The sequence below is a fragment of the Crocuta crocuta genome, unplaced genomic scaffold, assembly GCF_008692635.1.
Source record: "Crocuta crocuta isolate KB4526 unplaced genomic scaffold, BGI_CrCroc_1.0 scaffold121, whole genome shotgun sequence".
In the NCBI taxonomy this organism is placed as follows: Eukaryota; Metazoa; Chordata; class Mammalia; order Carnivora; family Hyaenidae; genus Crocuta; species Crocuta crocuta.
Genome location: NW_027528608.1, coordinates 2,309,762 through 2,321,625, shown reverse-complemented (window position 1 = coordinate 2,321,625; position 11,864 = coordinate 2,309,762).

Below are 11,864 nucleotides of genomic sequence, written 5' to 3'. Positions count from 1 at the left end.
ATGGATGGATGGATGGATGGATGGATGGATGGATGGATGGATGGATGGATGAAAAGGTGGGTGAAGGAAGGAAGGAAGGACAGATGGAAGGAAACGAGAGAAAGAAGGAGGTGAGAGAAGAAAGGAAAGGAGAAGTTTATCCCTGAAACATTTTCACCTTAGGTTCAATGTCAGTCTATAATATCCACAAACACCTGCCAACCAAGCCTTAAGAAGCTGTTCCCCCGGTGAAATTCCCATTGACTCCCTGTTGGACTCAAGTTGTAATGATGAGGCTTTGTCAGTCCAGAAAAGTCCAGGCTGAGAAGACCCTCCTCCCTCTGTGTCCACAGTGTAGACGCAGAGCACCTAGGTTTATCTGCTAAGTCTCAGAGTCTGGAACAGAATCCCACACTGTAAAGCCACCTCATTATTATCACCGTTTTTTCCTCCATTCCTCCCAGACACCGTAAGTATTAGGTTTAAGACCCAACAAAGATGCTGAGGGAGGAATAAAGCCCCAGAACCCGTAACAGGACCGCCACTACGAAGGCATCTAACAAAAGCTCACACCCCTTTTCAGATGGCTGAACACAGTGGACAACGAGTCAAGTTAGAAAGGTTGAGGATGATAAAGTTCCAGAATCCATTTCTCGTCCCCTGCTCTGCTCCCCTCCCCTTTCTCCCATTTGCCTCTCTCCCCAAATCCCTCTCAGAAAGGAAGGACCCCTAGTCTGACCCCGTCAGAATCTCTGATCGCCACCCCCCCCAACACACACACCATGCTTTCCCTCACACCTCCTCCACCTCCTTCTCCGTCAGCCAGAACTTGTGCAAATGACACTTGGAGCTCCACCTTCCCTGGCACATTGGATGAGGAGATGACTGGAAACCTGACAGTCTATCACTACCAGGGAGTGACAATTTAAAAAAAAAAATTCCAGTTATGAGTGTAAGTTTAAAAACGTAACTAAAAGCCTTCATCAAAGTTTAAAGAGCTTCTTGCGCTTTTAGCATTTGCTTATTCTGATTTATTGACAATGACACACCTAGGAACAGTCATCTCTGCTGAGGCAGTGAAGTAATGGACTTTAGGGGGAGAGAGAAAAAGAGAGAGAGGGGGGAAAAAGGGAAAAAAAAAAGAGAAGGTGCAGCTCACAGAAGAGAGGCCGCTGATTACAGCCCACTAATTTGTTATGCACTCCGGCAAATCAGCGGTGATTCATATGACAAATAAGGAGAAAAAATTAACAGCTGTCATGTTGTGATGTGTTAATTTCCTGACAGTCTCTGCACTGAAGCCAATTACTGATTTAAGGGCAGGGAGAGAGAGCCCTGTTCAAGCTTCTAATTAGGCTTCTTCAAGACTAAAAGGATAAAAGCAAAAATAAGAGCAAGAGAATGAGGCAGGTAGCCGGGCTCCACGAAGCTCACATGCTTTTAAAGCCCCAGTTAAATAGCTTTAAGCTTAAGTGTGTTTAAGATAAGAATTTAGAAACATTTATTCACTTTTATCCCTGACCTGGTAGTTTAGGCTTTTGTGGAGTAATTGGGAGCCGAGCGAGGCCCAGGGCTCTTGTTGCCCTCTTTCTGCGCGAGTCCAGCCTCTCAGACGTAATCTACTAATAATACCTTTGTTTAGTCATGTCAACAGCCATTCATCACCATGGTAGACAAAGGGCGGTAGGTGCCTACCCCCTTTCTGCTCGGGGATCCTGCCGAATGCATGTGGTCTGTGGCTGTGCCTCCGTGTCACTACATGGTCCTGTCGGCACTGGCCCCAATAAAGAGGGTCTGGGGCAGGGGGCACTGAGAGCTTCATGCTTAGATGTCAAGATGATCTCCACACCGACCCAAGGGAAGGGAGAAGTCCTTACTGGCTTGACTTTGGCTCCTTCCAACATACTGTCTTGCTTGTCTCCAGTTTCTTTATTTATCATCGCCATTGATCCAATTATCCAGTTATGAGCAGATCTACTCTGAGGATCTCTCAGGTCTTTTACAGGAAGAGTTTGGGGTACTGGCTGGTCACAGACTCCTTCCTGGCCAATCTAGACACATGAGAGCTGCAGTCATGTTACCCACCTGAAGCTTCTCTGTGTATCAATCATGATGGTCCAGCAGAGGAATGGAATTCTGAGAACATGTGCCTCTGAGCATGACCAGCTCCGCAGGTGGCATTCTTTTTATATTGCTTCCAAGAAAAGCAAGACCTTTCCCTTCTGAGCCCTAAAGTCTTTCCTAGGGGCTTATTTAAGTTTTCTTTGGAAAATTTATTTTTTAGTAGTCAGAAACCAGCAGCCTCATAGACTGATGTCCTGGTCACTTTGGGGCCCTTCCCTTGTGAATTCCTTGGAAGGGCTTCCTCCTCAGGTGGACAGAAGCCGTATCTCCCAATGCTCATGGTCTCTTTCCTTGTAGGTGGGAGAAATCCATGTGGACTTGTCGGTTGCCTGCGATAGAAAGAAAGAGTAATAGAATGGAGCAGGGAAGGAAGGAAGGAAGGAAGGAAGGGAGGGAGGGAGGGAGGGAGGGAAGGAGGGAAGAAGAAAAGAGAGAAAGCCCAACCTAAGTGGCCAACATGAATAGGAAGCTTCATGGCTCACAAACTAGAATCCAAAAAACTCTTGCTTGGAGCCTCAGTGAGCACAAGGCTTGGAATCACTGCTTAGACTCTTGGCCCAACTACCTTCAGATGGACTTTCCTTCTGACAGTGAACAAATAGCAGGTCCAGAGGCACACCCAGTGGGTCCAAGTTTGATTGAAAGGGGGGAACAAGGCCCTTCTTCATTAGTTACCCCATAGTCTTGCTTGACAGGATGGGTTTGTTAGAACAGGCTGTGCCAACTGGCTTAGGCATGGGCCCTATGCCCACTGGGGAGCTGAGGGAAGAGTGCGGGAGTTGAGGAAAGAGTGGATATCCAAAGAAACCCAGGAAGGATCTCCAGAGAAGAAAGACTGGATGATAGAGAGGCAAGTCACAAATGTGCCTGGAATAAACAAGTAGAAACAGAATAAAGCATTTGCAGAGAGCATCTAGATCAGCCTTGATGCTTCTGGATTTCCTTGAGTTTCCCAAAGTCGAGATACATTTGAAGTGATGTTAACTAACATTTTAGAGAAATGCAATTAGAGGAGGAAGGGAGAGCTAGGGGTGAGGAACGAAAGCCCATGGACACTCACATTTTCAGTGACTACTTTTGCAGCACTGACCCTGTGATTCAGAGATAGAGCAGGACCTTGTTCATTGTAGGGCTTTCTTTTAATAGAGACTCAGCACATGTCTGCAAGGAAAACATGCCCCTAACCTAAGGCACTGCCGTGGCACCTGGTGATACAGCCCTGCTTGAGGCCCTGTGCAGCCCCATCTGAGGTCACGCCAGCTCTGTGCCCAGGGAGAACTGCAGCCTTCTGCTGCCTGAGCGTCTAGGTCTAGGGTAAGCGCATCATTACTACAATTAAAGAATCACTCATGCGTTGCCTGGTAAGGGGAAAACAGGTCCCCAGGGCCCCAGCCTCCTCCCGATGGCTTCCTCCTTTCAGGCAGGTGCTCTGATTAAAAGACTTCAATAGTTTATTTCATTAGGAGTCACTGTAGGAATTGCCTGAGAAACAGGAATCCTTCGACATTGATTTTGTTGGTGACTGCAACCCTAAACTTGAAGCGATGGCTAAAAGGTAATTCACTCTCTAAGCTTTGCTCAATCCTGACCCATTATCAATTGAGTTGAAATATGTCAGCACAGTGAGATATTGAGTGTATTATCTTTTTTAGGAGGGTTCTCTGAGTGAATCACACACATGCATTTACCTTTCTAAGTGCCATCCAACAGACTTATGATTTATTGATTCATGTAGCATCCTTCATCTGCATCAAGATGTTCTCCAAGAGACTGTCACGTCTCAGGGGAGGACTGTGCAGGCCTTGGGGACAAGAGGTCACCTCGGGGATGGGCAGTTTCTACCTTATTGGCCCCAGGGGCTCCGAGCAGTCCTCACCCTGTGAGGGAGACCTGGACCGCAGAGTAGGGTTTCTTATATGGGAAGGAGACCGTGAACTGGGCTGAGCTCCTTGGTGTCCAAGAGGGCATCTAGACAATTGTCACTAAAGATGAGGTCAAAGGAGATGGACCAGAAAAGCATGGAAGCCCAGAAGGATGAGAAAGACACTTGACCAGAACGTGATGGGATTTCTGGCCTTGAGGAAAGCAGTAACGCCTTATCAGGCTGAAAATCTGGGACAGGGATGGGTAGGAATGAGGAAGAGGATGAAATGTGAGGCTCTGGGTGGGGGGTGATTGAGAAACCAGGACTCCAGAATATTTGCTAAGAATTCCATGCCACTGTCTATAGTCAGACACCCCACTCCCTGCTGTGGTGCTTGAAGTCCCCCAGGGTTTGGGACAAGGACTTTGAGGGACACGCTCCGTATTTCCTGGACCCCTGCCTTCCCTCTTCCATCACGTCTCTGCTTTCTCCACATGGTCTACATCTACCTTTGCCTTCCCTCCTCCTCACTTCCTCATGGCTACATCTCTCTTTGGCCATGACCAGTCCTGATTCTTTCATCTCTGAGAGGCTTGTGGGCGATCTCCCTGGAGGAGAGGGAAGCACCAAAGGAAACAGACCGACTAACCCTAAACTACCCAAATGAGCAAGGCAGAAGTAAATTTAGGGTCTTCCCACCCTAAGGACCAGTCATCTCCCGCCCGCCCTTGGACTCATCTTTCTGTGTACACCTACACCTGCATTCATGCCCATTGGCAACAGAAGAAGATGCTTCCGTCACGGTGGGCTGGGTGGCAATTTGAGGACCCTGATGAAATTATTCATGAAGACCATATTCTCCTTGTCTGGCTTCCTGCTTTCAATCCAAAGACTTTCAAGGTACTTTTTCTTTTATCTCTGTTTCCGTACATACCCATAGATGTTCCCTAGCACTCGTGTTTGGCTCTGGGGCAAGGCAGTTGTTGGACTTAGGAGACATAATTCTCTGATGTACATGTGGCCTTATCAGCTCCCTCTCTCCCTGCACTGCCGAGTGTTATCAGCACAGCTCTGGGAAGCGTTTGTGTTAGGGAAGCAGCCTCAGATGAGAGGTGCTAGGATGCTACAAAGCTTTCGGATGATGGAGTGGCTGCTGTTGAAAGACATATCAAGATAGCAGGAATCCCGAGAATGTTCTCTGTAAGATTAAACGGCAAGAACAGGTCAGACCAGGGACCTACAGGCTAAACATGTAGGTAGAGAAATATAAACATGCAAGGTCTTCTTTTATAAAGGAGGCAAAGCCCTTTCATTGATACAGCAGGTGCATAGAAATGATTCTTCTCATTTTACAGGTCAGCAAACTGAGCTCTTCTGGGTCCCTGCCAGGCACTGCCCCTATCCTGGATCTTAAAAAGATATGGGGTGCCTTGGTGGCTCAGTCGGTTAAGCGTCCGACTTCGGCTCAGGTCATGATCTCAACGGTTCGTGGGTTTGAGCCCTGCATCAGTCTCTGTGCTCACAGCTAGCTCAGAGCCTGGAGGCTGTTTCAGATTCTGACCCTGTCTCTCTGACCCTCCTCTGCTCATGCTCTCTCTCTCTCTCTCTCTCTTTCTCTCTCTCTCTCTCAGAAATAAATAAAAACATTTTTAAATAAAAGGATAACCTTGGAGGTGACTTGATGGCTTTAGTTCTTCTTCCAAAAAAGTGCTGTGGCTGGAGCAGGCAGCGGCTGAGTGAGCAGGAGTGCCTGAGGCAGGGCTCAGCTCCCCTCCAAGCCCTGGTGGGCCCAGAAAACAGCAGGTCCTGTCCCAGCACGGAAACAAACCCCACACACCCCATTTCCAGCGGTGGCCTTTTTCAATTCTGGTCACTCAGCAGCCAGAAAGTTTATGAAGGGAGGGTGGCAAGGGCAGGAGGCAGAGCGTGGGGCCGCATTTCAGTTCATTTAGGCTCAGTGCACACCAAAAGGAAGTAACGCCAACCTCCCGTCAGGTTGCTTCCTGACCCGGAACACAGGGACATGTGTGGGGCCATAGATGGCCCAGAGAGAGTCTGGGAAGCCCCTAAAATTGTATGTAAATTGTTGCTTATATGAGAAATGTGCACTGACCCTTCTCACTTTGAAGGGGGACGTAGATTTCAAGCCCCCAAAGGAGACTGTGGCCCCAGAGAGTTAAAGATGTACCCCCTCCTGCTTCTGCTGAGTTCTGAAGCCAGATAGACTTGAACCCAGGCTCTTACGCTTACAAAGCAATTCAACCACAGACACGCCCTCCATCCTCAGCAGTCTCATCATGAGAACTGAAAAACATATGATACTCCCACAACCTCGAAGACCATTGCCGCCATTGGGCAGAGTACAGCCTTGCCTGTGAGATGGTTAGCCAAGTGCTTGGGGCATAGCAGCACCCCGGTGAGGGTGGGGTGGGGTTGTAGGCAGGGCTCTGGCCTCCACTTGACCTCAATTCGAAAGAAAACCTCATCTCTCAGGATCATTTCCTTATCTGTAAAACAGGTACCATAGACCCAGCCTGCCTGCCTTCCAGGGCTGTAGTGAAGATGACAGGAGAGTGCATACAGTAGGTCTTTGCTGAGCACGACGCCAGAGTAGGCGGTCCCCCCAGCCATTGCCCCAGACAGGGATCACTGGGGGTGGGCTCTGGACCCCATCTCCAAGCATTGGGCGTATGCCAGGGCAAGGCTGGAGCTCTGACTGCCAAGTGGCTTCCTCGGCTCCCCCATCTCCAGACCTTCACCTCCTGTATAGCTCAAGGGTAGCTGGGGGAGGGGAGAGTGCATTTTAATTTAATAGGGAAAATAATTCACGTGCTTATAATGAAATGCGACAAGCAGAACATAACAAGTAAATACACTACAAACTATGTTGTAAGCCTCTAAGGTAACAGAAAATAACTAGTTTTAGTTGCTTTTTTATCTATTATGAGGAATGTCAAGCATTTGACAACAGAGTATTTAATAAAAAATACTATAATTTGTGTTTAAGCGATAGCAATAGATATTACATTTACTTTATTTCTATCCAAGGAGACAGGTTTGGGATTTCTTAAAGGAATTAGGAAATACAAAGTGAGAGGTTTAATGGGCCCAGGATGAGCAGGCGGTGGTGGTGGGGGCTCTCGGGGGCTGGCACGTGTGGACACAGCCAGCTGGAGACGGGTCATGTGGCCAGCCCGTGCTAGCCTCGGTGGGAAACCGAGAGCAGTATGAATGCACGTTCCAGGGACGGTGCACAGGGACTGGCTGGGGGCTGTGCCAGGCGCCTTCATTCATGGCTCCTGCAGGCCCCCGAAGGCCTAGGGAGAGATGCTCAGGACACAGCCAGGTTATGGAGGAAACTCTGGAATGAGCAAGCTCTGGAATGAGCCTCATTTATGAGCCTCAGAAGAGATGCTGGGGGTTATTGAAACTTCGCCATTGGTGACAGTAAAAAGTCAGAACCAATGTAAATGCTTACTAAAAAGGGAGAAAGGAGATAAGATGGGGTACCCCTCACGATGCCATGCAGCCAAGCTGGGTCTCCAGGTGTGTGGTGCATTGCCCTCAAATAAGCACAGCAGGGCACCTGGTTGGCTAAGTCGGTTGAGCATCCGACTTTGGCTCAGATCATGATCTCGCAGTTTGTGAGTTCAATCCTCGCATCATGCTCTGTGCTGACAGCTCAGAGCCTAGAGCCTGCTTCAGATTCTCTGTCCCCCTCCCTCTCTGCTCCTCCCCTGCTCACTCTCTGTCTTTCTCTCTCTCTCAAAAATAAACATTAGGGGCGCCTGGGTGGCTCAGTCGGCTAAGTGTCCGACTTCAGATCAGGTCATGATCTCGTGGTTCGTGGGTTCGAGCCCCGCATCAGGCTCTGTGTTGACAGCTGGCTCAGAGCCTGGAGCCTGCTTCTGATTCTGTGTCTCCCTCTTTCTCTGGCCCTCCCCTGCTCAAGCTGCCTCTCTCTCTCAGAAAAAAAAACATTAAAAAATTAAAAAATAAATTAAAAAATAAACATTAAAAAAATTTTTTAACGCAAAGCAAAAGATTCATGTGGATTCAGACCTTTGCATGTAACCACACAACATATGTAATTGAAGGAGTGTGTGTGGGGGGAGGTAATGCATGCATGCATGTGTGCTTATGTGCATGTGCATGTGTACGTGTGTGTATGTATGCCCATGTGTGCAAACATGAATCTCAAGCATGTGTGGCCAAGTCACAATATGGCTAGCTCAGGAAAGACAGACTGGGCTGGGATCTGAATGCTCTACCCTCAGGGAATCACTCAGCCAGCCCCCTAGACTGGACACACAACCATTGTTTTTAATATCTGTAACAAATATGACTAATGTTAATATCTGTTCATTCTGGATGTTGAGGCCTTGGGTTTTTGGATATTCTCTGTAATTTTTTGTTTCCAGCCCAAACTAAAAAGTTTGGCAAGGAGGGTACTTCAGTAGCAGTATAATTAGGGATTCAGAGACGGTATGGGTGTGTGGTTGTGACATGGTCAGACCAAGAGTCCAGTACGGCCTTGTCTTCATTACTGGAGGCAAGAAGTTTGGATTAAAATATCCTCATGGCCTTTTTGGCTCTGATGTCAATTGGCTGAGAAGTCCTGTTTGTGCTTAGGAAGGAGGGAGCCAATGAGGGTCAACAGAGGGGCTGGTAAGCCAGCCTGAACTGGATGTGAAGGTTAACAAGGACTTGGAGGAAAAGTAAGACAGTGATAAACAGGCACCCTGGGAAAAGAGAGCAGCATAAGACTGGGCCACTGAGATGGGTCTACATGGACGGTGACCTACATGGGGTGTGGTGGGGAGTTCATGATGGGTCACAGGTCACTGAGCAGCAAGATGAGGCATTACTTGGGCTCCTATCTACCTGTGGTCTCCTGGCCAGGATAAGCCTCATGCACTCTAGAGAGCTTCTGCCCCTCTGAGCGAGAGCTACTACCCTCACAATGAAATGTCAACCCAACGGCCATATTTTATGAGTTTTCAAGAGAAACTGTGAGCTCTATCTTCTGTGGAACTTCTTAATTTTCTAATGTTTGCTTAACTTACTTTTTAAAACTACATTTGGAAGACAATACACTTGTCTGGGGTTTGCACTGGGCTTCTAGAGATGGACAAGGATACTTAGATTAGAAGAACCTTCCACCTATGGATTTGAGCAAAAGAGAACCCCTACACAGCCCCATCCTTCCTACACTGACTAACTCGCTTTGAGCCACTTCTGGGCCACCTGCGCTTGAGCAAGTCCTTCAAGTCTCTGAGTCTCAGTTTCCTTTGGAGTCAAATGGGAGTCCTTGGCCCCAACTCATGGGCCGCTGGGAAGATGGGACCCTGTTACAGCAGTAGGGGAAGGCATTCGGTAAGCTGCAAGGTGCCATAAACATAGAAAACATTAATGCTACCATTTGTGTGGAGCATTGCGAGTTTTTGTAAGCAAAAGGTCAGTGTCGAATTTAGTCAGCAACCTCATGTTTTAACTCTAAACAGACAAATGTTCCTAAGAATTTCTCTCACACGTCTCAGTGCAGGCAATGGACTCCTCTGAGAAGCTGCTTCTCTGTGTGATGGGATGTGACTCTTGCACAGGTGGGGGACCCATCTCCTGCGTGCCCCATGGCTGTGGCCAGGCAGCCACGTGGGCCAGGACACTGAGGAAGGATCTGCCGCCCTGCCTCTCTGCCCCTAATTCTCGCCCAGTAGCCCTGTGAGGGTGGCTGCCCCTATCGGCATCTTGAGCGGCTGCAATTGCACCAACAAGACAGGGACCAAGGGCCTCCTGTGAAGGAGACCGCAGTGGCCAGCAGTCTGGAAGCCATGCTTCCCGAGGGGACATTCTGAGGACCGTGAGGGAGAAAGCGATCAGTGTCCTCAGGCGTCTGAAGAGCAGGTGTTTGGGCCCAGGTGGAGGAGGGGCACTGAGTCTTTGCAGGCAGAGTTGTGCCATGTCAAATGGCCACCTTTGCAGGTAGGGAGCTTCCGCTCATTGGAGGTGTTCACACCAAGCCAGAGGCTCTTGGAGAGAGACCGGTTCCCACCTTGGGTGAGATCTCACAACACACTTCTACCATAGGCTTCCTCCAGTCTAGCCTTCTAGAATACTCCAGCAAGCAGGCATCCCTTCATGCCCCGGGGCAGGGCCTCCCCTGAAGCCTGAGCGAGCAGAGCGGTGGGGCTGGTTCACTGTTCGCAGCCCCAGAGCAGGACAGAACTAAGCGCCCATGAGGATGGTCCTGGCGGCCCCTGCCCAGTGTGGCCCAGGCAGAGCCCGTGGCACCGCCGGAGCAATTAATAACCTTGGCACCTGGATGAGAGGCCCTGGCAGGCTTCCCCTCTTCTCCATTTGCCTTCTCAGTGCCTGTGAATAAATTAATCCCCTAATACATAATTAACTCGAAGTTGAAAGGTGAAGTCAAACTTAACCAATTTACTGTTCTGGAGCCGGTTTAGTTCGGATCATGTGATTTTAATTCTTTCCGTATGACCAGGTGATGGGGAAGGCGGAAGGGGGGAGAGGAAAATGCACAGATTAATTTCATTCCTTAACCTCCCTAATGCGCCTGCTTGCTCGCATCGTGTTGCAGACAGCAGATCATCACATGATTTATGGGACTGACCGATGCCTGCATCTCTGAGGCTAATGACACACACACTAGAGTCATTGATTTGTATGAGTAGCCCCCACTCTTCATTTATCACAATTTAATGTAAGAGTTTGCAATGCAGAGGAAAAAAATCCACACGGGAAACACGGGCCCATAGGCCCAGCCGCCAACCAGTTATGAATCATTTGCTGCCTTTTAATATATAGACTATTCTATTCTGGAAAATGCCCCATAAGGTCATATTCTTCTCCTGAACATCCCGACAATTAAAGTCCCCAAGAAGCTGTTTTAAGATGCATGACCCACCAGCACCTTTGTTAGCTCACACTCTCTTGTAATGCGTGCTATCGATTTGTGTCTGAACTCTCTGGAACCCTTCATAAGCCATAACCCACGAAAGTTTCCGAGGGCAGCACTATACAACCCTAGTGTGGGCTGCTTGGTGTTCTTGTTGCTGGCCGGCCAGGCCACGTGTGGGCGTGGGGCATGGCCCCTTCCCCGCACAGACACAGCAGGCTGCGCACCCCCGGAGGGCCGGACCGACCCAGCACAAGGAGCTGTGTTTGAAAGGAGGGCTTTTAATTTCTTATTTTTATAAAAAGTGGCCAAACGTTAATCACTTAGAAGGTTAAGAAAAGGATTGTAAGATCTAATGAGCAGCAAGATTGAGAAAGTCCTGCATCTCTTTTTTGGAACCACAGAGCCTGTCTGGGAGAACACTGTCAAGACCCACAGAGCCTCGGGACAGCAGGGCACATCTTCCCGGAGGGACACATTGATTCCAGATTTTAGGAAGGAAAAAAAAACCCAAAACAATTTCCTTAAAACACATGGGCATATTACATAGTAAAATGGAAATGCACATTTTTTTTCAAGATAAAACATAAGCCTTTGATTAAGCGTGCTTATGAAAGAAACCTGACCATGCCCCAGAATCGTGGAGGCATAGGTGGAGAAAGACGGTTGGCGTAAACCAGGGTCATTGATTCTGATGCCTGTTGTAGAGGCCATGTGGGGACTGGAGCCAGCTGGGCCTGGAGAACCTTCTGTCGGGGACAGCACTGTTTACCTTCTTTGGAGAATAGGCCTAATGTGGCCACATCTCCTCCTTTCTTCAAGATAGGCATAGGATTCTATTTTTTTTAATATTTTAAATGTTTATTTGTTTGTTTGTTTGTTTTGAGAGAGAAAGAATATAAGCAGGGGAGGGTCAGAGAGAGAAGGAGACACAGAATCTGAAGCAGGCCCCAGGCTCTGAGCTGTCAGCGCAGAGCCCGA